At 43.4% G+C, this 25,211-nt stretch overlaps 1 protein-coding gene across 1 annotated transcript in view; it reads right to left on the reverse strand.

Moving 5' to 3' along the window:
- The window catches only part of KSR2 (kinase suppressor of ras 2), a 1,792,292-nt gene that overhangs the window by 340,294 nt on the left and 1,426,787 nt on the right, over nucleotides 1-25,211 (reverse strand). The window lies entirely within an intron of this gene.

Raw genomic sequence — 25,211 nt, forward strand, 5'->3', positions numbered from 1 at the left:
AAATCGAGCCTAGAGCCAGTGCACATGCGCTGCGAGACTTAATGTAGAGGAGTACGGAATAGAAGCCCCACTAGAGAAGTGTGGCTCAATGGTTAGAGCGGCAGACCCTGATGCAGAGATCTAGCCCGGGACCAGGGTTCAATTCCCCGCCTCGGCGGGTCTTGGGCTCAAAATTCCAAGGACCTGATCATTCTCGCCTCGGTGCCTAATCCAATCATGGAGTCCCACTCTGCAACTCTGGGCAATAGCTTGCTTAATCTCCACAACGGCCCCCACACCGCTAAGGATGCCTGGCCTCCACCTTGGGGGTGCCCAAGAGTGGACGCCTCACAGGGAAAGCCAGGATGGGTTGGTTCCACTGCGGTATTCGTACAAGCGCCTTGAGACCCTTGCGGGTGAGTAGTGCGCTATAGAAGTTTCAATTTACAATTTTACCCATTTCCCGCCCATATTTTCCATTGGCTTGTGTCATTGACAGTCCTAAATACTGGCTTCTGATTCGTCAATAGGGTTGTTAGTCCCTCCTTAGTACAGCCACCCCTCATTTGTCACCTCCCATGGCGACTGGCCCCTTTACTTCGGTTGTTACACGGTACCTGTTATGTGGACAGTGAGCTCTATTTTCTTTAATGCAGTCACGACATGCTTTGGTGCCTTCTTTACTCCCCCACTAGCTCCCGTTGCAATGCCTTCTTTTCCCCTTCCCGCCCTCTCTCCCATTGTCCGTGACTTCTTCTCTTCCTCCCCCCACCCTCCCTCTGTTTGTGCTTTCTTGCCCACTCCACCCGCCCTACTGTTTTCCGTGCCCCACCCGTCCCTGCCTGCCCTCCCTTCCGTTGTCCGTGATGCCTACCTTTTGCAATGCAGTAGGTCTCTTTTAAATGCGACATACTGCATTGGAAATGCTTGTTTAGTCTGTAAGCACTAGTTTCTTTAAATAGTTTCTCCTACTGAAGGCATGACATGCTTTCCTGCAGCATTCAGCATGCCATGCATGCTTTCACTTTCTCAGCAGCCCGTAACAATGGCGGCCGCTTCTTTGAATAGGTCTCGCATTTACAAGAGTTTGAGCTATTGGCATTGTACATGACAATGCCTTTTAATTATGCGTTAACTATCAAACATATAAATAAAAGGCATTTTCATTTACAATTCCACTAGCTTAAACTCTCGCAAATACGAGACCTATTGCATTGCAAATGCTTGTTTTCCTTGCAGAATGCCATTCGTGGTCTTTCCTTTGAGATTACTAATGCATTTGTTTCTGTCTCTTAATTCTTCCTCCTGTTGACGCCCTACTTTGTCACTCATGTATAATATGTTCTAATTTGGCAGCGAAACTGTTCATTTTAGTAAACATCTGACTTAACCTTAGCTTAACTTTAAATGCATTGCCTGATATCCTCGGGGCTGAGTGCACCTTTTAAAGAAGAAGGTACAAATAATTAGAATATCGCCCAGTACAATAGGGAATTACATTATTTTATAGAGGGGCAAGAGTATGTACAAGAGGAGCAAGGAAAGTCTATGAAGCATTCATCTGGTGGATGCATTTAAAATGCTTTCTCAATTGTGCCTCAGTTATTCATTCGTTTCTCCTAATCAGAGCCCAGGTCCTTCCTGTTCCCCATCTCTCCTCTGACACCAGTCTACCTAGACCTGTTCATTTTCTGTCTTCCTTAACCTCATTTTCTCCTTTCTGAGTGTTCCTTTCACTCCCTCTGCTGGACAGCTTTGTCAGCGTTTAAAACAGAAATGGCACTCAGATGTTAGCACTGGGCCGAGGCTTGAGGGGTTAAAAAAGAAAACAGTAGGGAATTTAAAAGTATCTGTGCAAAACTGAAGCATGCAGGCCTGACACAGAGGGTGGGCAGATGCAGCCCACACAAAGCAGAGTGCTGAGAGGCGTGGGAGTGGAGCGGGAAATGAAGAAGGCGCACTGGACCTTACCATCGCAGCGACACTCTGACATTACAATAGGTGACTCATTCATCTTAGCCCACCATCGTTGGATAAATTAATTAATGTAAATTAATGAAAGTAGAAGGGATCTCTCTGGGTTCCCGTCTGGTAAAAGACGAAAGCAAACGAGATAGCATTACCCAGTACTGACAGAATTCTCTACAACATAGGCTAATATTTCTTTGTGAGAATCAGCTAACAAACATCTGGCTGTAAGTACATGCTTTGCAATGTTCAGTAACAAGGAAAGCATAACAAGGAGGGGAATTGGAAGGGGACTAACTCAAGCCAATCTACAGAAGTTGTGCGAAGGGCAATTTTTATTAAGGCAAGGTGGGCTGACACCTTTACTTACTTCGGATGAACTGCACATACTATTTCACCCTAAGCAACACCCTAAAAAAAACTACTAAACCTTCCTATCCCCACCCATTAAACAGCTTTCCATTTCTACATCTTCCACCACCTTATGCTAATCAACAACACACTTTTGAGTTAACTTTTGTTAAGTCCAAAATTCCTAATTTTATGTCAATTCTGTCCTCTCCTGATTCATATGATTGTCCTCAGGACCAGACCTATCTATCTCATCGTTCTCCATTCTACCTCTCTCTTTTCCGAATTCCTCTTTCCAGCTTACCCCCACATATCCATCTTCCCATTCACCACACCACCTCTTCCCGAGTTACAACATACATGTGGAACACCTCTGGCCCAGCCTGCTCCCAAAGCTCCTCTCCTTGTTCCAATGTGGCAGGTGCCTGCAGGAAAGTTAACTCATTACCCCACTGTTGTAGTGATGTAAATGTCAGCTACATGGCTGCCACCCCCATCCCTCCACACCTGGTCATCCCTCTTCCCATATCACCGGGGTGGAGATGGAGACCGCTACCTCCCTTCCACTCGGAGCCCATAATGATAACTGGAAGGGATGCATGCCTCCTAGAGAGACACATACTAATGACCTTGTTACACAGTGCCTGGTTTATTGCATGAGTGCATATTCTCTCTTACAGATGCTAAAGACTGGCAACCTGATCACAACACCTTCACTTAGATGCTTATGACCACACAAGGTTCAGTATTTACACATTTTTGGGAGCTCTAAAAGGTTTTCTAGAGTGTGCCTGGGAACCTATGAAAATCGCAGGTTTCCAATTGCAGACTACTTCTGGAAAACATTTTTGAATTCTGACTTACAAACTTTGTGACGGTATTTCTGCAGGCAAAATGCTAAAATGTTCATAGGGAAATGCTTTCATATGTGTGCTTTTACACTTTTTTCTATAACTTCTTTTGTCAATGTGGATAGTAGCATTTTCCAAGTAGAAAAATCACCCTTCCCTAGTCCCCTGCCTTTTCTGGGGGTGGTCTCCCCCCTTCCCATCCTGGAAAGGGATTTATTCTTTGCTTAGTAGGAGTACATTTTCAAATGTTTCCAGTGTGCAAATGGGTCAAAAGAGTTCTTTAGACTACCCACAAACTAATGACATTCAATAGAATTCAGTATAAAGGCTTAGGAGTCATCTTCAATTCCAAAATGAACGTAGGTGCACAGATTGTCACCAATCATCGGAAAAAGGATAAAATCGGCAATCAGTGCGCCTTGATGTTCGCAGCGGTGGGAATGATCGCTTTGAACGGCCGTTTCCCACAAGACCAACCAGCAGCCTCAACCAGAATTGCAAAACAAGCTCACTCAATCCTGGACTATACCATTGTGGAATTATCAGTCCTGCAATCCATCGTCAACTACAAAATCATCCACAGAACGGAGAGCGACCACAGTGTACAAGCATTTGAATTCACCCTCCAACATAAGAGGGCTGCAGCACACGAAGTCTTGACCGAACCCCCAAGCCTTTACAATCTTAAGAGACTCGTGTGGAACGGCAATAATACCAAAGAGATAATGATGCACATTCATAACACCCAAACTGATGCAACCAGAGTTGACCCATCATCACCCGTGGACAACTGGGTAAGCCTGATCACAACATTAATAGAAAGATTTGGCAACAAACCCCGCAACCATCAAATGATCCTGGGCAAAGCTCCTAAGGTGTCCTTGCGAAGCATAGCATTCACCAAAAGGTCTCTAAACCAAGAAATCAGAAAAATACAAGCGACAGCTAAGATAACGGGTGAGGATATAACCAATCAAATTTACAAATTAAGGCAAAAATACAAAAAAGAAGTATGGCTAGAAAAATCAAAACACCAAACTGGCATCTGGCAATCACTATTAGCACACAGTAAATCCAACAATAATGCAAAATTTTGGGCAGAAATAAACAAAATCGTAAATGGAGCTGCTAAGGACTCGAACGCCAACATACTTCAGGATGATTGGATACAGTATCTAGAACACACACACTGCAATAAGACGCTAGCATGGAGTCCAACCCCCCAGACCCCACACCAAAAAAATAACCAAGATGTGGATTCACACTTCAATGTAAACTGGATAACGCCGACACAGGTAGAAATAGTACTAAAAAACCTAAGATCAAAAGGCGCACCTGGACCAAACGGCTTACTGAACGCCTTGTTTAAACAAGATCGTCAGTTCTGGGCGGAATATCTCACCCCTCTATACAACACTGTTTTTCAGTCAGAAAGCATTCCTCAATCATGGAGAGGCAGCATCCTCCACCCAATCTTTAAGGCAGGCTCAAGATCTGATCCAGCTAATTATCGTCTCATAGCGCTCATAGATGTCGAGGCCAAAATCTACGCCTCGAATCTGCTGACGGCCTTAGAAGACTGGGTACGTACGAAAAAAATCCTCCCGATGACGCAGACAGGTTTCAGGCCTGGAACCAACACTCTATGTAACCTGCTGGCGCTAAACCTCTTGGTCGACAAAGCAAGGGAGAAAACTACCAAGCTATACACGTGTTTTGTCGACTTAAAAGCAGCGTTCGACACAGTCCCGAGGGAGGCGCTATGGCAAAAAATGGCCTCCTGGGAAATACCATCAAAGCTGTTGCGGGCAATTGTCAACCTTTACTCATCCACCTGGGTAAGAATAAAATTAGGGAACGGAGGAAGAATAACCAGAAAAATACCCACCCATGTAGGCCTTAAGCAAGGTTGTGTAATGGCACCTACGCTGTTTAACATCTTCACAGCGGACCTGGACACGAGCATCGCGGAGACAGAAAGCGACCCACCAAAGCTAGCCCAGCATAAAATCAGGAGCATACAGTACGCAGATGACATCGTACTGTGTAGTCAGACCCCGATGGGCCTCCAACGCTACATCACAAAGCTACACGATTACATCTGCGCACAAGGCCTGCAAATCAATTTTAAGAAAACAAAGATCGTCTGTTTTGCCCCGCGATCAGGGAAGAAACGGTTCAAATGGCACATTGCGGGCAACACCATAGAGCAATCTGCCTCGTACAAATATCTGGGCATAGTGGTCGACTCCAGATGGACTCTGAATGACCACCAATTGTACAGAAAGGCTCAGGCAAACAAATTACGTTTTGCACTAAACCTACTGAAAACAAAATTGAATTGCCCCTCCAACTCGCACTTGTTGAAGGTAATAGCCGCCAAGTTTCTACCATCTTTAACTTACGGGTTGGAATTGTACAGGTGCAAGGATGCAAACTTCTTGAAAACGCAACAGTCAGAGCTGTTCAAATATATTTTCCACATCCCGAGGTTCGTATCCCAATCGCAGATTCGCCTGGAATTCGGCCTAACAAATCAACACCAAGTCAGACAAGCGGCTATTTTAAAAATATGTTGGAAACTAAGAGCAGCGCAAGAAGACACGCTCATGGGTTTGTGTTGGACGGAGATGAAGCACCAGAGAAATTCAAAAAATGACTGGAACACAGTATGCGCGAATGCCCTGTCAGAACTCAATCTGGAAAAGGCATGGAATACAAACCAAACCTTCGCGGCTTTTAAAAAAGTACCCAACGGTCCCGCTAAGCAAAGATCATCGCTATTAGATAAAGCAGCAATAGCGAACAAAAATCACGGGTGGACGGTGCTGGCCACGTATGGGAAAATGGAGCCTCAACCTTATTTAGTCAACCATATATCCATGGCTGCCCAAAAGACTCTTCTAAATCTACGGCTGGGCATCTCCATCTTAAAAGAACACACACCAGCATGGAAGCAAACATGGTCGACCACTGACTGCAGATTATGTGGACAAAAGGAAGAATCATTGTTGCACATACTTTGCATCTGCCCCTCTCTGAAAAACCTGAGACGCTACTTTCTCCTTCACTCATTTCGTTTTTTTTAAATCAGAACATGCCGCTCGGCTGTCATGCTAGCACTGAACAGCCAACAATTGCAGACAGCTTGTAGAGCCGCAAGATTCTGTCAAAAGTCATTGCAGATAATACAAAATACTGAGAAACACAATACTAAAGCTCTGAAGCCGGATGCGTGAACGTATAATGAACTAATTCACTGAATCCCCTCTCTCCTCTCACAAACATGCCAATTCCATGGATTATTAGAAAGTTTCCTTTTAACCATTTGAGACTTTGTACTCTTTTTAATTAACCTGTTTTATGTTACAACATTGTAAAGGTTTTAATTAACTAAATACAATAAATTTTTTTGCTTTCATATGTGTGCTTTTACACTTTTTTCTATAACTTATTTTGTCAATGTGGATAGTAGCATTTTCCAAGTAGAAAAATCACCCTTCCCTAGTCCCCCGCCTTTCTTGGGGGTGGTCTCCCCCCTTCCCATCCTGGAAAGGGATTTATTCTTTGCTTAGTAGGAGTACATTTTCAAATGCTTCCAGTGTGCAAATGGGTCAAAAGAGTTCTTTAGACTACCCACAAACTAATGACATTCAATAGAATTCAGTATAAAGGCTTAGGAGTCATCTTCAATTCCAAAATGAACGTAGGTGCACAGATTGCCTCTCAGTTAAAAGCATCCTAGCGCTAGTGATGCCCATTCAGATGCAACCTTCCGCTCAACCTCACCTTACTGGTGACCCTTCACCAGTAGTGTGAAGAATGATTAACTATATGTCTCAGTTACACCATGTCACTCTGTCTTGTCAAACCCAATGGCTCAAGAGCACTATTTATCAAGACACACTGCCTTACTGATATGTTCTTCCAAGGAGAGGCACTAAGGCAACTTATCATTACACTTCTGAGCTACATTCACAGTTGTTCCCTGCAATCTTTAGCAACAAAGCTTTTCCAGAGCGTTCTTGTTTGGCACAGCTTTAGGGGAGTCTGACAATTCTTAGTCCAAAAACCTAAGCTATGTAAATTGACCTCTGTTACCACTGGAACCAAAGTCTAGAACCAAAGTCTTTGAGCTTTCATGCAGTAAAAATCTCAAAACTCATCTCTTTTGCACTATCAATCACACAATCTTCTCCTAAAAGATTTACCTTAAGGGATCTTAGCATGTAGAACCATGCTGCATGCACGAAAATGATGTCTGTTTACAATGCGTTTTGTTACCACGCGGTAGGTAGCAACGCGGTTGTTACAACAATCGCATTGTTACCACGCATGGCTTTACATCGCAAGTCGTTTCTATGACTTGTGCTAGATGGCATGCTGGACTTAGGAATAGTATAAATTACTATTCCTACTCCAGTTAGCGCAACAGCAGGGAATGTGTTGAATTTAAAATCCAACACATTCCCTGGTATTGCACGCCGCCTAGCACAAGTCCTAGAAACGACTTGCGATGTAAAGCCACGCATAGTAACAACGTGGTCGTTGTAATGACCGCATTGTTACCGACTTGTGTGTTAACACCTGCGTTGCACCGCTGTTTCCCTGCCTTCACACATATGTGATCTTTAATTCCTGCATTTATTCGCTTTTATAATGTAATATTGTAATGACAGACCGAGGAATTTTTTAGCCTGCCATTGGCTACCTTCTCACACATACGCAAAGATACGGGGGCTGTAAAGTGGGTGTGTGAAGTGACTCTACCTTTCAAAACAATCAGCTACACAATGCGTTGTTTCTAATTTAGAAAGGTCATTTGCATCAACCCTAATCAAGGTACAATGTTATAGCTGAAATTTCAGTGGTAGCCCACATTTGACCTCTAAACACATTCCCGCACATTCTATTAGGCATTCACCTGGCGTACATCGCTTGCTTTCAGCTACGTATAGGACAAAAATCTGAATAAAGGCCTTTAAAGAAGTGACATTGATAAAAAATATTAAACTTCCCATTTTGTAATAAGGAACATTAAGAGCAACTTTAATGATGTTCACTATAAACTCTGACAGATCAGCATTTTAACTCCACTTGGTTGTGAGCCCCATACCTAATAGGACTGTGCTATAATATGTGCAGGCTCGCAAGCCCATATGACATGCTTGCCTCTTCTTATCAAGCAGGATCTTGACTGCAAGGTAGGAGAAGGACCTTCCACCTGCTCTGGTCCTGTAGAAGCGTGGGATGGTGGCTAAGGAGAGGTCAACTGACCAGAGGTTTCACTTGAGGGCATGAAAGGAGATGCTGTTGTTGAGGTAGTGGGGTCCGGTGTTGTGAAGGGCCTTGTAGGTGTGCATGAGCAGCTTGAATGTTATTCTTCTTTCAACAGGGAGACAGTGAAGGTCGTGGAGGTGTTGGGTGATGTGGTTGTGCAGTGGGATATCAAGGATTAGTCTGACTGCGGTGTTCTGGATGGTCTGGAGTTCGCAGAAGAGTTTTTTGGTGATTCCGGCATAGAGGATGTTGCCATAATCCAGTCTGCTGGAGACGAGTGCAGGAGTGACCATTTTCCTGGATTTTGGGGGGAGCCACTTGAATGTCTTACGTAGTATGTGGAAGGTGTTGAAGCATGTGGAGAAGATAGCATTGATTGGCGATTCAATGGTGAGAATTGAGTCTAGTATGATGCTGAGGTTACGTGCATGGTCTGTTGGAGTGGGTGCGTTTCAGAGGGTGGGGGGCACCAGGTGTTGTCCCATGTGAAGGGGGTGGAGCCAAGGATGAGGAATTCTGTTTTCTCTGAGTTGAGTTTCAGCCAGATGTTCCGCATCCAGGTTGTGACGGTTTTCATCCCTTCTTAGAAGTTGTGCGGGTGATGTCAGGTTCCTCGATGAGGGAGAGGATGAGATCGGTGTCATCGGTGTAGGAGATGGTGTTGAGACCGTGGTTTCTGATGATGGTTACGAGGGGGGTCATGGAGACGTTGGAGAGGGTGGGGCTGAGGGAGGATGTTTCTGGTACTCCGCATCTGATCTCTGTCAGTTCTGAGAAGTAGCGCAGGAGTCTTACTCTCTGTGTTCTGCCTGTGGTAAATGATCATAACCAGTCTCGGGCCTTTCCCTGGATGCCGGCTTCGTGGTGTCTGGTGGCTAGTTAAAACTTACTCTCTCCACAGCGCGGGGACACGCCGGGAGGCGTCACCAGGCGCTTTATAAGCTCCCTTAAACTAAACTAAACTAAACTAGTCTGCGGTGGGAGATGGTGTCAAAGGCGGCTGATAGGTCCAGGAGGATGAGGGCTGCCATTTGGACTTGGTCAAGGAGGGAGCAGATGTAGTCTGCACCGGCGAGGAGGGTGGTCTCAGTGCTGTGGTTTCTGCAGAATCCGGATTGAGAGGTGTCTAGGATGTTGTTGGTTTCAATGAAGTATGCTAGGTGGGTGTTGGCAACCTGATCAATGACCTTGGCTGTGAAAGGGAGCAGTAAAAAAGGGCCTTGAGGTCCATCTGGACTGCAGAGGGCTTCTTTGGAGGGGGTTGACTTTGGTGTGCTTTCAGTTGTCGGGGAATGTGGCAGTCTCGAGGGAGCAGTTGATGTTTTAACGTAGCTCAGGTGTGATTACTATGGTGGCCCTGTGGAAGATGTGTGGCTGGCAGGGGTCAGAAGGTGCTCTGGAGTGGATGCTCTTCATGGAGAGGCTGCAGAAAATGGTGTTTCCTCCTGCAAAGATGGGGTCGAGTGTGTGTCCAGCTGAGTGAGTGGGGACACAGACAAGTTGCTTCAGTCCTATGTTGGTGACGTTCTCTAGGAGGGCAGTGGTGTTGGGGATGTTGTGGTTGTCCAGGTGGAAGTTCAGGTCTCCGAGTAGTATGTAGCCTGTGGAGGCGAGGGCATGGGGTGCGATGAGGTTGGCTATGATGTTGATGAACAGGGTGCGGAGGCTAGGTGGTCTATACGCGAGTGTTCTCTGTAGCATAGGTCAGGGGTCGGTCTGGAATTGGAAGTGAATATGCTCCATGGGGGGGCGAGGCGTAGTCCGAGTCGGTGGTTGTCAATCGGAGGGAGCTTTTGTGGATGATAGCGAGGCCTCCGTCTGGGCGGTCTTTTCTCAGGATCTTCTATCCGTCGGGATGGTGGTTGCAATGTGGGGTGCAGAGCTGGCGTTGGTTCAGGTCTCTGTGAGGAAGGTGAGGTCAGGCGTGTGAGTGTGAGGTCCCAGAATTCTATTGCGAATTCTATGGGTTGTATGTTCAGGGTCCATACGTTGAGGAGGATGCAGCTCAGTGGTTTGTGTGTGCTGTTGTCCAGTGGGCTGGGGATTGCTGCTGGGGTCCAGAGGTCGGTGAAGGTGCAGCATCAGTGTTGGCAGGAGATCGAGCCTTGGGTGTTGCTCAGCATCAGGAGCTGGCAGTAGTTGTTGCATTTGGGGTTGAGTGCGTGGAGAGTGCTGGGGTTGTAGTGGTGGGGGTTGGGGGACCAGGGTCCCTGGAGCTGGACGCAGTCGGGTTGCGGATGGGAGCCGACGGGCTTGCCTTTGGTGCGCCTTTGCCGTGCGAGCGGCACAGCCACACAGTGTCTGCCATTCAGTAGGGATAAGGGAGAGGGTAATCAGATGGAAGAAGAAGTGACACACCCGGGGGTGGGGCCGCAGGGGACGCAGCGGCGCAGAGCATGGGTAGAGGTACTGAGGAGGGAAAAGAGGCAAAAAGAGGAAAGGTAAAGAGAAAATGAAAGAGGCAAAGAGAAAAAGGCAAAGAGAATAAGGCAAAGAGAAAGAGGCAAAGAGAAAGAGGCAAAAAGAAAAAGGCAAAGAGAAAGTGGCAAAAAAGAGACAAAGGCATATAGGACACAGAACAGAGAGGAATAGCAGAAGAGCAGGGTGCTCTTCCACTAGACCACCAGGGATGAGGTGCAGGCAGGAGCCTGTGGGTGGAGGAGGGCCTTGAACATCTACCTGGAAGGAGCTTGGGCTCAAGGGCAGAGCCTTAATGGTGGATCTGCACAGAGAAGAGCCATGACACTGACCGAGCAATTCAGAGGTCTTGCTTTTCTTGCCGTGCAATGGCAGTTTAGGGGTCGGGGGAGGGCGATCAGCTGGGAGGCGGGAGTAAGTTCGATGAGTAGGTGTGGAAGTGGATCTTTACAAAATTGGCGATGAGGCTAGCCTCAGCTGGGGCTATGTTCCAAAGGTTGATGCATGTCATTTTTAAAGAAGTTAAAAATCTATTCTTATACCAGAATGACTTCTTAGTGATAGAGAAATCTAAGGAAGAGCATGACCAGAGATTTTTAATAGGCACTCAGTATACTGGAGAAAAGAAGGCATGACTGCAGATTTAAAAAAACATGTTCCCTATCTGGGGCACAAAATTACAGGTGAGGGGATCAAACTAAGAAAAGAATTGTTGGATGCAATTAGAAAGGCTTCTATCAAAAAACAGGGATGAGTCGAGAGAATTTTTGGGGTTGGTGGAATTCTTTTCTAAGTTTGTGAAAGATTACAAAGTGAGATAACTACTCAATCTTAAGAACAAGTTTTCGGTGTCAGAACAGATTTATACCCCTTAAGAATGATATTTGCAATGCGTCTCCTTTAGAAGGATTTGGCCCTGAATTGCCTAGTCTTGTTATCACTGATGCTAGTGGCAGAGGGATTGATGCTGTTCTCACACAGAAGAATAAGTTAGGCAAGGAAGAAACTATTGTGTTTTCTTCTCGTTCACTTACCCCCACTGAAGACAAATACTCATAGAACAGGAAGCACTCGCCTGTGTATGGGGTCTGGAGCATTTACACCAATTTATCTGGGGGAAAAAGGTTACTTTGAGAAGTGAACATAAACTTCTTACCAGAGTGTTAACTACCAAGGAATTTTATGGTACATCTCAGAGATTAGTCCGTGCACCTATTTGATTTTAATTATGAAGTACAATACATACCATAATTTGGTTGCTGATTTTCTTAGTCATATGCCACTACCCATGAGTGAAGCAAGTGATGATGCCTTTGAAGAATTTTGCGTAGCTAATATTTATGAGGAATTTCCTACTATTTCAGGTGAGAATTGGAAAAAAGCCCAAGAGCAGAACTCTGTTTTTAAGGATGTGATTAGGTGGCCAGGTAATAAGTCCATCAGTATAGAGTTATTGACATACTGGGAACTTAGACATGAGTTGCCCTCAGAAGGTGGCTTAATTATAAGACAAGGGAAGGTTGTGCCTCCAGAAGTTTGAGAGAGAAGGTCCTTGGAATTAGTCATGAAAGACATTTGCAAAAAACACAGTTGATGGACAGAATGTAGAACAATGCCATACATTCACCCCAGTACAAGGATCTGGGCCTAAATCCATCGTTCTTTTGCACTCCACACCACCCTGGGTTAGACACTGGCTATATGCAAATCAGCTCTGACCCTGTGCCTCATGGGAACAGTGTGTTTTTTGCAATTTTCACCCCGAGTGTGCTGGGTATACTCAGACGTGAGTCCCAGGCTCTCCACACCACTGGAGTCAAGCTATCCAGGCTGAATGAAGGCTGATAGCCAGAAACCGGTCCTTGGATGCTTGATTCCGGTCTGAGAAAGACATGGCTTGGTAGTTTGGACTGGACTGTTCCCATGGGGCACAGGGTCAGAGCTGATTTGCATATAGCCAGTGTCTAACCCAGGGTGGTGTGGAGTGCAAAAAAACGATGGATTTAGGCCCAGATCCTTGTACTGGGGTGAATGTATGACATTGTTCTACATTCTGTCCATCAATTGTGTTTTTTGCAATTTTCACCCCGAGTGTGCTGGGTATACTCAGACGTGAGTCCTAGGCTCTCCACATCACTGGAGTCAAGCTATCCAGGCTGAATGAAGGCTGATAGCCAGAAACTGGTCCTTGGATGCTTGATTCCGGTCTGAGAAAGACATGGCTTGGTAGTTCGGATGGACTGTTCCCATGGGGCACAGGGTCAGAGCTGATTTGCATATAGCCAGTGTCTAACCCAGGGTGGTGTGGAGTGCAAAAAAACGATGGATTTAGGCCCAGATCCTTGTACTGGGGTGAATGTATGACATTGTTCTACATTCTGTCCATCAACTGTGTTTTTTGCAATTTTCACCCCGAGTGTGCTGGGTATACTCAGACGTGAGTCCCAGGCTCTCCACACCACTGGAGTCAAGCTATCCAGGCTGAATGAAGGCTGATAGCCAGAAACCGGTCCTTGGATGCTTGATTCCGGTCTGAGAAAGACATGGCTTGGTAGTTCGGACTGGACTGTTCCCATGGGGCACAGGGTCAGAGCTGATTTGCATATAGCCAGTGTCTAACCCAGGGTGGTGTGGAGTGCAAAAAAACGATGGATTTATGCCCAGATCCTTGTACTGGGGTGAATGTATGACATTGTTCTACATTCTGTCCATCAACTGTGTTTTTTTTATGAAAGACATTTGGGCATAGGAAAATCTAAGATTAAAGTCAAGTTGATATTGGGGGTTAGATTGTGACAAACAATTCGAAAGGAAGGTTGAAAATTGCACACAGTGTGATAATTCGGATAAAACTTAAGTAACACTCAGACCTCCTTTCCATCCTATACACAGCCCAGAAATGCATTGGTAGAGAGATGGAATAGATATAATAGGTCCAATATGGGAACACGGAGAACAAGTGTAAGTGATTGTTCAAATGGGTCATTTTACAAAGTCGCCTGAAATTGAAATAGTTCCAAGAGATGATACCAGTAGTGTTACCAAATTCCTTGACAAAGTGTTCACTAGAGAGGGGTTACCTTGATATATTCTTAGTGATAAAGGTCCCCAGTTAATTTCCAAAAGTTTAAAGAATTGTTTTAAAGAGAAATGATATCATGCACAAGAATATCTCAGTGTACCATCCGGTAGTAAACAGGGCAGTAGATCGGGTAAACCATGTTATTAAAGGAATTACACAATTTGCCAATAATAACATTCTTGTGTGGAGAACAGAATTACGTATTAGCATACAGAATTACCCGTAATGAGAGTACTGATTCTAGTCCTTTTGAACTGATGGGGCCAAAAGGGTTGGTTTGTCACCTGGGGTAGTGACAGAGAATGTATCTCAGGCACACAGTGAGTGCACAAGATATTATGATTTGCAGCATAAAAGCAAAGTGCTACATGTGATGACTGTTGACAAAGTACGAGCAAAAAGAAGCAAATATATTGGCAAAAACCAAAGCCGTTACCCAACCTTTAGTAGTAGAAAAAGTTGCTTGCAATTCTGTACTACTAAGTGATGGTAACGTTTGCCATGTGTCTGTGATTTCCTAGTGTAAGAGAAAGGATGGAAATGTGGATGTTGGTAGTGATAACCAAAGTTTACGGAACAATGTTGTCGGTTCTCAGTAAGAAGCAAAGATTTGAGTGGTTGCATGACGATAATGATGCCCAAAGTAATGAGTTGCCAGGTGATAATGACTCCTTGGATAATGTCACTTCAATAAATACAGTCATTTCTACGAATAGGCGTGGAAGTCGATCTTTGCAGTATCCTTCTTAATGTTTCAGTCTCTCTGGAGCTAGGTGTACCTAACGAGAATTGTTGATCTGACACTGAGAACCATCCACAAAGCTGCAACAGGAAAAAATAAAATTATAATAACTCTTGAGTTATTATCATTTTATTTTTCCTTTATTTCACTGCTGCAAAGCAGTGGGGCTGTGCTTCTCCCCCTTAGCAGAGGACACGCGACGTGTGGTGATGAAATTACCAGGGATCTTGCACGCACTTATCTTTTTAAATAGCTTGAGCAGGGGCTAAAGCAGTAATAATTTTAGCTTAAACTGTCCTCAAAGTGCTCTAGTTTTTCTGTCACTCAAATAAAATGCAGACCAGAAGGTGAAAATAAAAGTTAGTTTAGGATTGATACAAATCTATAATCCTCCATCTAGTTTGTCTATAGACCGATTTTCTGAACACATTTTCAGTACAGCCTGCTTCTAGCCAGCTTTGTAAATTTTTTATAATCATACCGAAATTTCAACCAACGATCATATTAAGTGAACGGTTTCAAAGAAAAGTGGACAATTGCTTCATTATTCAGGACATTTTTCAATATTTGTTTGCATAAGTGGTGGACTGTAGAGATAGTTCTGAAAATAAGTTCGTGAAGCAATCTTGCCAGTGGTTCTGAGATCACCTCAAGCCTCTCCTCAATAGAGTCTTCGAGGCTCATTTGGTGATTTGCAAATAAAAAAGTCCAGCAATAAGTCAAGGAGAGATGACTAGGTTATAGTTCAGTCCAATTGACTACGGAGAAGAAAAATTAAGAGTCAGGAATTCTAGAAATAAGGCATGTACTGTGTGAAGAAGAAGGGATTTAGGGAATAACCTTCTTGATATGTCTTATCTAGTTAAAATGATGCATGTAATACTTTCCGAAGTGGCAAACGCAAAGTAAGGTAATGTAGAGCAATGCAAGGTTTTTTTCAGGTGAAGAAGGGAAAGGGGAATGAGTGCAGAGAGTGATAAAGGATGAAATTATGTAAGCCGAAAGGAAAGAAAGAAAGAAAGAAGAAGCTGAATAAAGGAATAACATATACATCGAAACACAAATAAGAAGCTACAAAGGGAAATGGCAAAATGATAAAGAAAAATACTACAGAAAGAAAAAAAAAATTAACGATAAAGTCATAATAACATAAATTGGTGACTGGAAAAAAACAGATCGCTAGAAACTACATGAAAATTAATAAAATAAGTAACTGTAAAGAAGAAGAAAAACAATAAACATAAAGTTGAGAAAATAAGACAACATAGGATCAACAGAATGAATGTAAGGAGGCCATAAAACAAAGAGAGAAATAGTAATCCAGAAATACGAAGAAAGAAGGGGTTTTATTTTGAAAGCTACAGTTTTGCGGGCGATTATCTCTGGATAAAAGCGGTGCTTTCATACTTCATCCAATTACAACACAAATGATTTCACAAGTATAGTCTAATCACAACTCATTATCCTAACAAGATAGTTCACACTGAGAGCTTTCAGAGAACTGTTTTGCAGAGATATTCTTAATTCTAAATATATTCTGCACTAGCTGGAAGAGCAGAATCTTCCTCAGTTCTGAACAGCAACTTTTTATACTCACTGTTATGGACAGTTTGTCCGATGAAATTAATTTAGTTAAACCTATGCACTCAAATGCACAAATAGAAGGGGAACCCACAGTCAAACTCTTAATACATTGTGCTAGCTAGTACCTTTACAAATCCAGACTGTAGGTAGTCGGATTAAAATGGCACTTAACACGTTCCTGTAGCATTCTTACAAACATCCACTAAAACAAAAATGGGTCCCCTCTAAACTTTTACATATAAATATTTTATCTATCCTACAAAAGCACTTTTTACAGCTACTTTACTTTTGCAAAGCAACTGGGACGGATAAGCGGCGGACAGTCTTGACGTCCGCCGCGGTCCCCCCTGCCATACTAATATGGTGGGGGGTCATTTAGGTGAGGATGGCGGGCGGATAGCCCCCGCCAGGCCGGCGGTGGCTACCGCCAGGCTGGTGGGGACAATCCACCCGCCATCCTATTGGGCCCCTTGGTTATCAGACGTCAGTTTAACCCCACAAATCAAGGTAATGGTCAAGGGATCTTGTCTCCAACCTTCCCTCTCCAGAACATCATCCTTTTGGTTCAAACTGACCACTGTATAGAGCTTATACATTGCTGGTAATAGCACAATGGGGCTATCACAACATATCCTGTGCCCTATTGCAAGAATTTCAAAATCAGTTAGCCAAGTTACACATATTGAAATAGGACCACATTAAGCCAGCACTAAAAGGTTGCCACTGGCTCCCAGTTGGGTTCAGAATAAAGTTCGAAACACTGTGCATTAAGCATAAAGCACACTGAGAAATATATCCTGGCTAATATAAAAAAATTGCACACCATTATTTGACATCAAAGACCCTACAATCCTCCTCAGCCAACTTATTTCAGCAACCTTTTACACCCGAAAGCAAGATGAATGACCGTTTGGGTTGTATTGAAAGACACTTTGCAATAGCTACAGCACTCCATCGCACACAGAAGCCTATTACCTCCAGTTCAGGAAACTCCTGAAAACTAAAATGTTAACCAGGTTTTAAGAAGAAATTTCACTGCAATGCACTAACTCTCCGTTCCAGCATTCTGAAGTGAGCTAAGTGGTGTGCAGCACTTTAAAAGATCACACCCAAAAAAAAATTACACATAAAGGCGGACAATTCAATGAAGATAATTTGTTTCTATATATCAATATGAAATCCTGGACAGAGAAAATACATTTTTGTGTGGCGTTCTCTGTCTGAAGGGCAAAGCATGATTGGAAGGAGAGAGGGTCTGCATTTCACCGACTCTGTTTACTGTGGTACCACTGAAAAGGAAAGCAGTTTAGATGATGAGCAGTGTGATACCGTGAGAGCCCACTGGCTCAAATTTAAACTTGGCAATAGATGCTGTGTCAAAACTGATGCCACACTGTGCAAGATGCTACCTTCCAGGGCTAAAACCAAGGAAGCAGTCCTTGGGAAATGTTGCTTAATGTCAAGCTTTACAGTGGAGAACATATGTCATAATGACTATATTATGCAGTTCCCACTGGGGCACATGCTCCTCGAACAGAAACAAAGTGTGAATGTGAGCTTCAGCTAAAAGGGGCATAATAGGGTTGTATGCAGCTGACATGGTAGCATTTGCAGTTTCACACACAAGATGTAACATTACCAAAACACCAACAGAGATGACCCAAAGAATATATTTCTCAAAATGGGTTGGGTTTAAAATAATTTAACAGGCAGCCCTCCATTGCAGTCCCCACTATTTAACATCAATGAATGAAAAAAAGAAAAACAAAGGAAAGAATGTACCTCTACCAAACACTAGTAAAAATGGAGTAGGCATTTGATTTTGTACTTGTTTAGTCGGTTTGAAGCTTTCATGATCTCAGATTAGAGTTTTAAGGTTCAAATATTTTAACAGATTACATTTCATGTTTCTCTTCCCACCTTTGAAAACCGAATACTCGCTGGAGTGAAAACAGGCACATTTAAAAATCTGAAACTTCCCACACATGCTGTGTTACATGCTCAATATTTACGTATGCGGATCTTCAAACACCCATCAATAGTAGAGTTAAATACGTAGGGCCTGATTTAGAGTTTGGCAGACAGGGTACTCCACCGCAAGTGTGCAGATTACCCTGGCTGCCGAATCCTTGATCCACCTCCTCTATTATGAGTGGGGAAGACAATCTGGATTTCTGACAGGGGTGCCCGGGCTAGCTTCACCATTGGACGCCTACACCAATGACCTGATGGTGCAGGCGCTGTTGGTAAGAACATTAAACCGGTTGCCTTATTTAGAGCAGCCATTCTGATGTTCTTTTTTTCTATTTGGTAATTGGTGCCACCAAGGAAATCCTGGCAGACTAGAACAGAATAAAAATACTAATGACCCCCACACTCTGGGAGAACACTCTGCAATTGTCTAGGTCAATAGTTATTTATTTTAAAAAACAAACATCTCTTTGGGCGTCTGTGCTTACAAGAAATTATAATAATTGGTGAGCGGCTGGCTCACCAGGCTTACAGTGCCTTCACAGGAGCTGTTATGGTGGCAGCTCCTGTGAATATACAGATATCACAGCTCGGTCAGCAATGATATCTAAATACGGCAGGCAGTAGTCTGTCAGGGCTGTGGACTTAAGGTTCTCCACTTCCTCATGGACAGCGATCACCTGTCAATCTTTAGAGCAGGCCCTAAATCTCTGCATACAACACTTTTCACATATATCAAACACATGGTGGGTTATTTAGTGGTAGATAGGAGGTTCCCTTGTGCCTCTGTGTTTCTGCTTGTGACGAACATGGACTGTTCTGCTTGGCCTGCAATGTTACTGATTTAATAACTGATTTATCCTTTGAAACAATTAATAACTAAAAGTTTTTACCCGCTATCAGTGAAAGTTAAAAGGCTACAGCCTTAGATTTACATTAAAGATGGTGAAAGAATATATACAATGATTTCTGTTTTCATCAGGCAACTGACTTTGATGAACTCCACCGACCCTCCTTTCGCCATTTTACATGCCCTCTATGTAAACTGACCATGTGACTGTTTCAGGTGGATTGCATCCAGACTACCTATAAACAGGTGCTTAGAAGTTCTTCCGTAATAGAGGATAATAAAGCCATGCAGCAGAAATTGAACCAACGTCCTCTTCATTAGATGAAGATTAATATGCAAGAGGTTGCGTGACAGACTGTAAGAAATGTTGCTCATCCTCGGATTTGGAAGTGTTTTAAGGTCTTTAGTGATTGGTAGAGCTTTTCATTGGTTCATTTTTTCCCCTTATCAGGACCGATGCAAAAACATTTACAATTTCGACTAGGTTTGATAGGGAAACTATAGTTAAGATGACAGAGATCCTGGAAAAGCTTAGAAAGGTACATTATTTATACATTTCAAAATACCAGCTTTTAAGTAGCTAAATTACTGTTACAAAGATTAAATGCAGAACCAAAATGTAAATATAACAAAGAGAATTAGATGTTAATTAAAAAAAGGCGGCAGGTGGTGTTGGTTTACAGTATCTGAAGTTCAAAATACTTGTTTGACCTCAACTTTCCACATCCCAGCTGAGGATAATAAATGATGCTCCTAACAGTTGCTTTCATCCTGTATCTGATTCAAGTCAAGTCAAAATTATGTTTATTATGACCGTAGTCTTTAAACAAACAAGCAGTGAGCATAACACACTAAGAGGAATGTATACAGTAAAACCTATTCTTATTTTTAAAAAGTTATTCTTTAAAACAATTCTACATTTCAATTCCAAAAATACAAAGTCCAGTTATAAAATACTAATCACCTCTAAAAGTTACAAATGCTTTAAAACGTGTTTATAAAAAAAATTTTAAAATCCTATTCACTTTTCTCACCATCCTAGCATTTTCGGTCAATAAGACATCATACAGAGCTACATTTTTCCTAGGTTCTCAGTACCTCTGGGTCACCTTTAGGAATTTCCCTAGGGCAATTGCAATGTCAATGGAGGGTACTTCTGTTAGGAGGCTGGCTGCCTGCGTCCTTGTTTTAGTTCCGTATTTTAGGAAAACTGGGCGCAGCCATAGTTTTCTCTGTTCAAGGAGAAACAGGCAGTCCAACAGAATGTGCAGCCAGTCACACTTAGTTCTCAGGTTACACTTGCAGTGGCCTTCTTGATCTAGGAATGTGACTTTGAGCTCTTTGTTTATTATCCACGGGTTAATCCCAATTCTACACCTCAGGATCTCTTGCCTAAACCCGCGGTTAGGTAGTCTATCAAGGTAGGGGAACCAGTTTCCGTTGGGCCAAGCCTTTAGCATATGCGCCACTGATTTTTTATTTGTTAAATAGCTTAAATCCATTGCTTTGGAAACTTCCCTCCCCCTTTGTTTCAGCTCTCCTTTGGTACTTATTACCTGCAACGTTTCCTGGTCCCAGTCAATCTCTAGTGAGTTGCAGATTCCTTTCAATTTGCCCCTGCATACTTTTGCCCATTTTAACTCACTTCTCAGTATTTCATTGCGACACCAATATGCGACTTTTTGGCTCTCTGGGTCTTCCAATCTCTTCCAAAGTCTAATTACAGCCATCTGAGTTTGTATTTCCCAGGATTTTGAGGCTATTTCTAGCCTGATGGCTTGTGTCATCGAAGATCGAGGAAGGGATAAGAGTCTTTTTAAGCAATTTCCCTCTATCACGTCCCAGGACCCTTTACCGCTCAAATAAAGGATCTCTGCGCCATATAAAATTTGAGAGGGTATCATTGCTTCGAAGGCTCTCAGCATAGGTCGGTGTGACATCTCTCCATACACCCCATTAAACCTTTTTAACCCACATATGGAGGAAAGAGCCTTAGCTTTTTGGGTATCCAGATGGGAGTTCCAATTTAAAACTCTATCAAACCACAGACCCAGATATCGATATTCGTTGACCGTCTCCAGTTTGAGGTCGCCTATATACCATGAAAATTTACTTATCTTTTTCCCGAAGCATAGGGTTTTCGTTTTATCTAAATTAATTGTTAGAAATTTTTTGTCACAATATGTTTTGAAGGCATTAAGCTTCCTTTGTAGGCCCCTCTCGGTCTGGTCAACTATCACCAGATCGTCTGCGTACAATAGGCAGGTTATTTTATTGCCATCCATTTTGGGGCTGGCACTGCCCTCCACCTCTAAGTGTGCCGGGAGATCTGACAGGAAGATTGAGAAGAGCTGTGGGGCCAGCACACAGCCTTGTCTTAATCCATTCTCTATGGGTATTTTTGGTGTTAAGGATCCAACCTTATCCTTAATTACTTGCCCCCAGTTTTCCCTGTGGAGTTCTTTTATAATAGTAAGTAGATCATTGGGTATCTTTAGCCTCTCTAATAACTCCCATAGGCAGGCCCGATCCACTGAGTCAAAGGCAGCTCTGAAGTCGACGAAACAGCAGCATAATTTGCCGTTCTGTTCCGTCGACTTCTTTGCCATCGCCCATAGTGCAAATCCGTGGTCTATTGTAGAATGGCCTGCTCTAAATCCCCCCTGTTCTGTGGGTATTATTTGAAACTCCTCTACCCATACATTCAATTGTTTCAACAAAATTTTAGAGAACACCTTCTCGCCTATATCTAGCAGATTGATTAGCCGGTAATTTTGCGGCTCTTCCTTGCTCCCTTTCTTATGAATAGGCCTAATTATTGCCCCCTTCCAAGTTGGTGGCATTACCCCTTCTTTTAGGACTACCTGGAACATCTTGGCAAGAAATCTTGCCCACCATTTTACCTCGGATTTCAGGATTATAGCAGGAAGATTGTCCGGGCCTGCTGCCCGAGTTAACTTAAGTTCCCTTATTGTGCGCTCGACGTGGTCTTCATTAAATTGTAGTAGTAGGTCCTCTGAGATTTCTTGCCATACTTTGTGCTCCACCTCCTCTCTAGAAGCCCTTGCCCCATACAGTTTCCCTATGTACCCTTCCCATGCAGCCTCACTCACCACACAGTTCAGGTCTCCATCTGGTGTTCCTGCTACAGACTTTACTAGTCTCCAAAATTGCCTTAAGTTTTTATCCTCTATGGCTTCTAGTAGTTCTAGCCAACACTTTTCTTTATAAACTCTTTTTGCGTTAGTTACCATTGTCTTAAATTCTTTTTTCAGTTTGGCTAGCTGGACCTGTCTTTCAGATGTAAAATTCTTTTTTTGTCTTCTTTGTGTTGCGCGTATCTCCTTTTTCTTATTTTGGCACTCCACTGAGAACCCTTTACATTGATTTATTTGTTTAGCCCTTGTGCGTTGGTTCCCTTTTAACTTTATCTTTAGGCATTGGACCACCTCTTCTAGTTTCCCTATGAACCATTCCAATTTCTTATTCTCACAGTTTTCCGGTGCTAATTTAATTTGCAGGGTCTTCAGTTTTTCCATATATTCTTCAGTTAGGCGTGTCGTCACCCGTTTGGGATATTCAACCTCCTGGATGATCACCCTTTCTCTCTGTAGTTCACTTCCCCCTGTCATTGATATGTACAGGAGTTTGTGATCACTCACAGCTTTTTGTTCTAACCTAAACTCCCTTATCTGGGTGAAATTCCAGGCCTGTAGGAATATATAATCTATTGGGCATTTCTGTTGCCCTGGGATGAATGTCTTTCCTGCTGGGGAGTCTGTCTCCGTTCTCCCATTTACACAATGAAAGCCTCTCCCTCCCAGGGTGTGAACAAGATCAAGATCTTGTTTCGAAATTTCCCCATCTGGGAACTTAGCCGGGTTTATTCCATACACCTCTAACTGTTCCCTATTCCATTGGTCTGCTTTTTTTGGATTTAGTTTATGATTAAAATCCCCCATTATCATTATTGACTCTGCGGGATATTTTTCTAAAAGACTGTCTACATCCTCTTTGAAGTACTTCATTTCCCTTTCATATTCCTCCCCGTTATCCCACTGCATGTATACATTCATTAAAATCAACATTTTATATTTATGATCCACCTTCATGAGTTCAATTCTGCAAACTTGTGCCCATTTACATTTTGTATTCAACAATTTAAAATCCCTCATCGCTTTTGTTGATATCAGTGTCAGCAGCCCCCCCGAGGGCCGTCCATGGTTTTTCTTTATGGCTGGCTGCTGTATCTGAGCATATCCGTCAAATGTAGGGGTGTTGTCGCATAGCCAGGTCTCTTGCAGGCAGGCAATGTCTACTTTATTTATGACTTCCTTTATATACTCACGTTTTTGCTCATTGCCTATCCCATTTATATTCCAGGTTAAGAGACCTAAATCTTGCGACCCCCCTCCATCCTATTCAACGTCACTCAAATCGCCTTCTTCCTCCATATCCAAAAGATTACTTGGGTTGCCTTCTTCCATAGGATTACTATGGGTCGACCAATTGCCCCATGAGGCGTCATTCCTTGTGTTATTTATTACGACATTCAGGCGGCTTAGATCCTTCTCCGTTTCTCTACAGAGGATTACTTGCCTCTTCTGGAGCCCGGCGTGGTGATTTAGGAAGTTTTTATCATTGGAGGTTTTTATTTCCCTCTCTGGGATAATCCTTATTCTCTGTTGAGTTATCTCCATTGAGGCTTTTAGGATTGCCCTTTTTACTAGGCCTGAGTGGAAGGTAATTTTTGTTATCTCCTTTCCATACCTATTTTCTACAAACCCAACATGCTGTAGATCTTTTGTATCAATCCCTCTCAAGCTGTCGCATTTTTGAAATGCGGTCAGAATCCGTGCCCTATTTAGGGGACCTGGATTTCCTGTCGGCTTCTCTTTCCTCCCGGGAGGTATTGGGTCTAAAAATAGCCAATTGTTCCTATCCCTCTCAGATAGGTACGTGTTTGTTACCAGCGCCTGCTGAGAGTCGATTGGTCTCCCCGTTTGCCGTCCGTTCCTTCTCTCACTCGGATCTTCATGTACCTGAGGTCTTACTGTCCTTTGAGCTATAACTTGTTCATCCCTATGCCTTTCTTTCTGTTTCGTCGTTCGGAGGGAAGGGATGGCCTCAGTTGCCTCCTTAGGTCTCAGCGATTTCCTTTGTACCCTCTGGGTCCTTGGGGGCTTTAGGTCTTTTGTCTCTACTTGCGTGGGTCTATTTGTTGTAAAGGTTGGAGCTGATGCATTCAGGTCTGACTGTATCACTCCCGACACTGTTTCCTTCCCTTTTTTCTTCCCTACTTGGTTCAATTTCCTGCTTTTTCCGGATCTGGTCGTGGTCCCACGTGTGACATACCCCCCGCGCCTTTTTATCAACATAGGTCTTCTTGATATATATACATTGTCTGCAGACTCGTCTGCCTCCTTTGCTGATTGTTTTGCAGGTTGGGGGTCACTTCCCAGGGATACACTGCTTTCTTCTTCTATTATTACCATGTCACTTTTCTCCCTTGACGGGGTTAAATTCATAGACATTTCCTTAAATGGCATTTTGCTCTTTATTTCTCCAAGTTCTTCTTCTATTTTCTTTAGATGTTGTTTTTGAGCTTTCATCAGACCATTATTTGAGAGACTCACTTCCAGGATTCCTTGTAATGCCTTCTGGAGTAACAAGATTACTTCTATCAGCGAGGACGTAGGCGTTTCCGAGATCGCTGAATCCTGAATTGTGTTTCTGGCAGGATTTACTGGGTTGCCAGACCTTTTGCTCTCGTGATGCATTGATGATTTTTGCAGTTGGTAGAGCTGCTGGAATTGATCTGGTGCGCCTCCCCAGATAGCGCTCTGGTTCTGCTCTTCATTTCCCCTAGGGTCTTCGTTTCTTAGTGACAGCTGAGAGAACAGTTTGGGAGATGATGATAGTCGAGGCGCCGAGATTTGGTCATTTAAGCTTTGAAGAGTTAGATTTATAGTGATGTGGTTCTCCCCCTCCTCTTTGCTGTCCGGGCTCGCCTCTTCGTGGTTTCCTCCCTTTTCTTGCTGTCTTCGACTTTCGTCCGATTTGCCGGGGTTTCCATCAATTTCCCCGACAATTTCCACTATTTCTTCTTCTATTTCAGATGTTATTGCTGGGTTC

Source organism: Lissotriton vulgaris, chromosome 11 (assembly GCF_964263255.1).
Source record: "Lissotriton vulgaris chromosome 11, aLisVul1.2, whole genome shotgun sequence".
Taxonomy (NCBI): Eukaryota; Metazoa; Chordata; class Amphibia; order Caudata; family Salamandridae; genus Lissotriton; species Lissotriton vulgaris.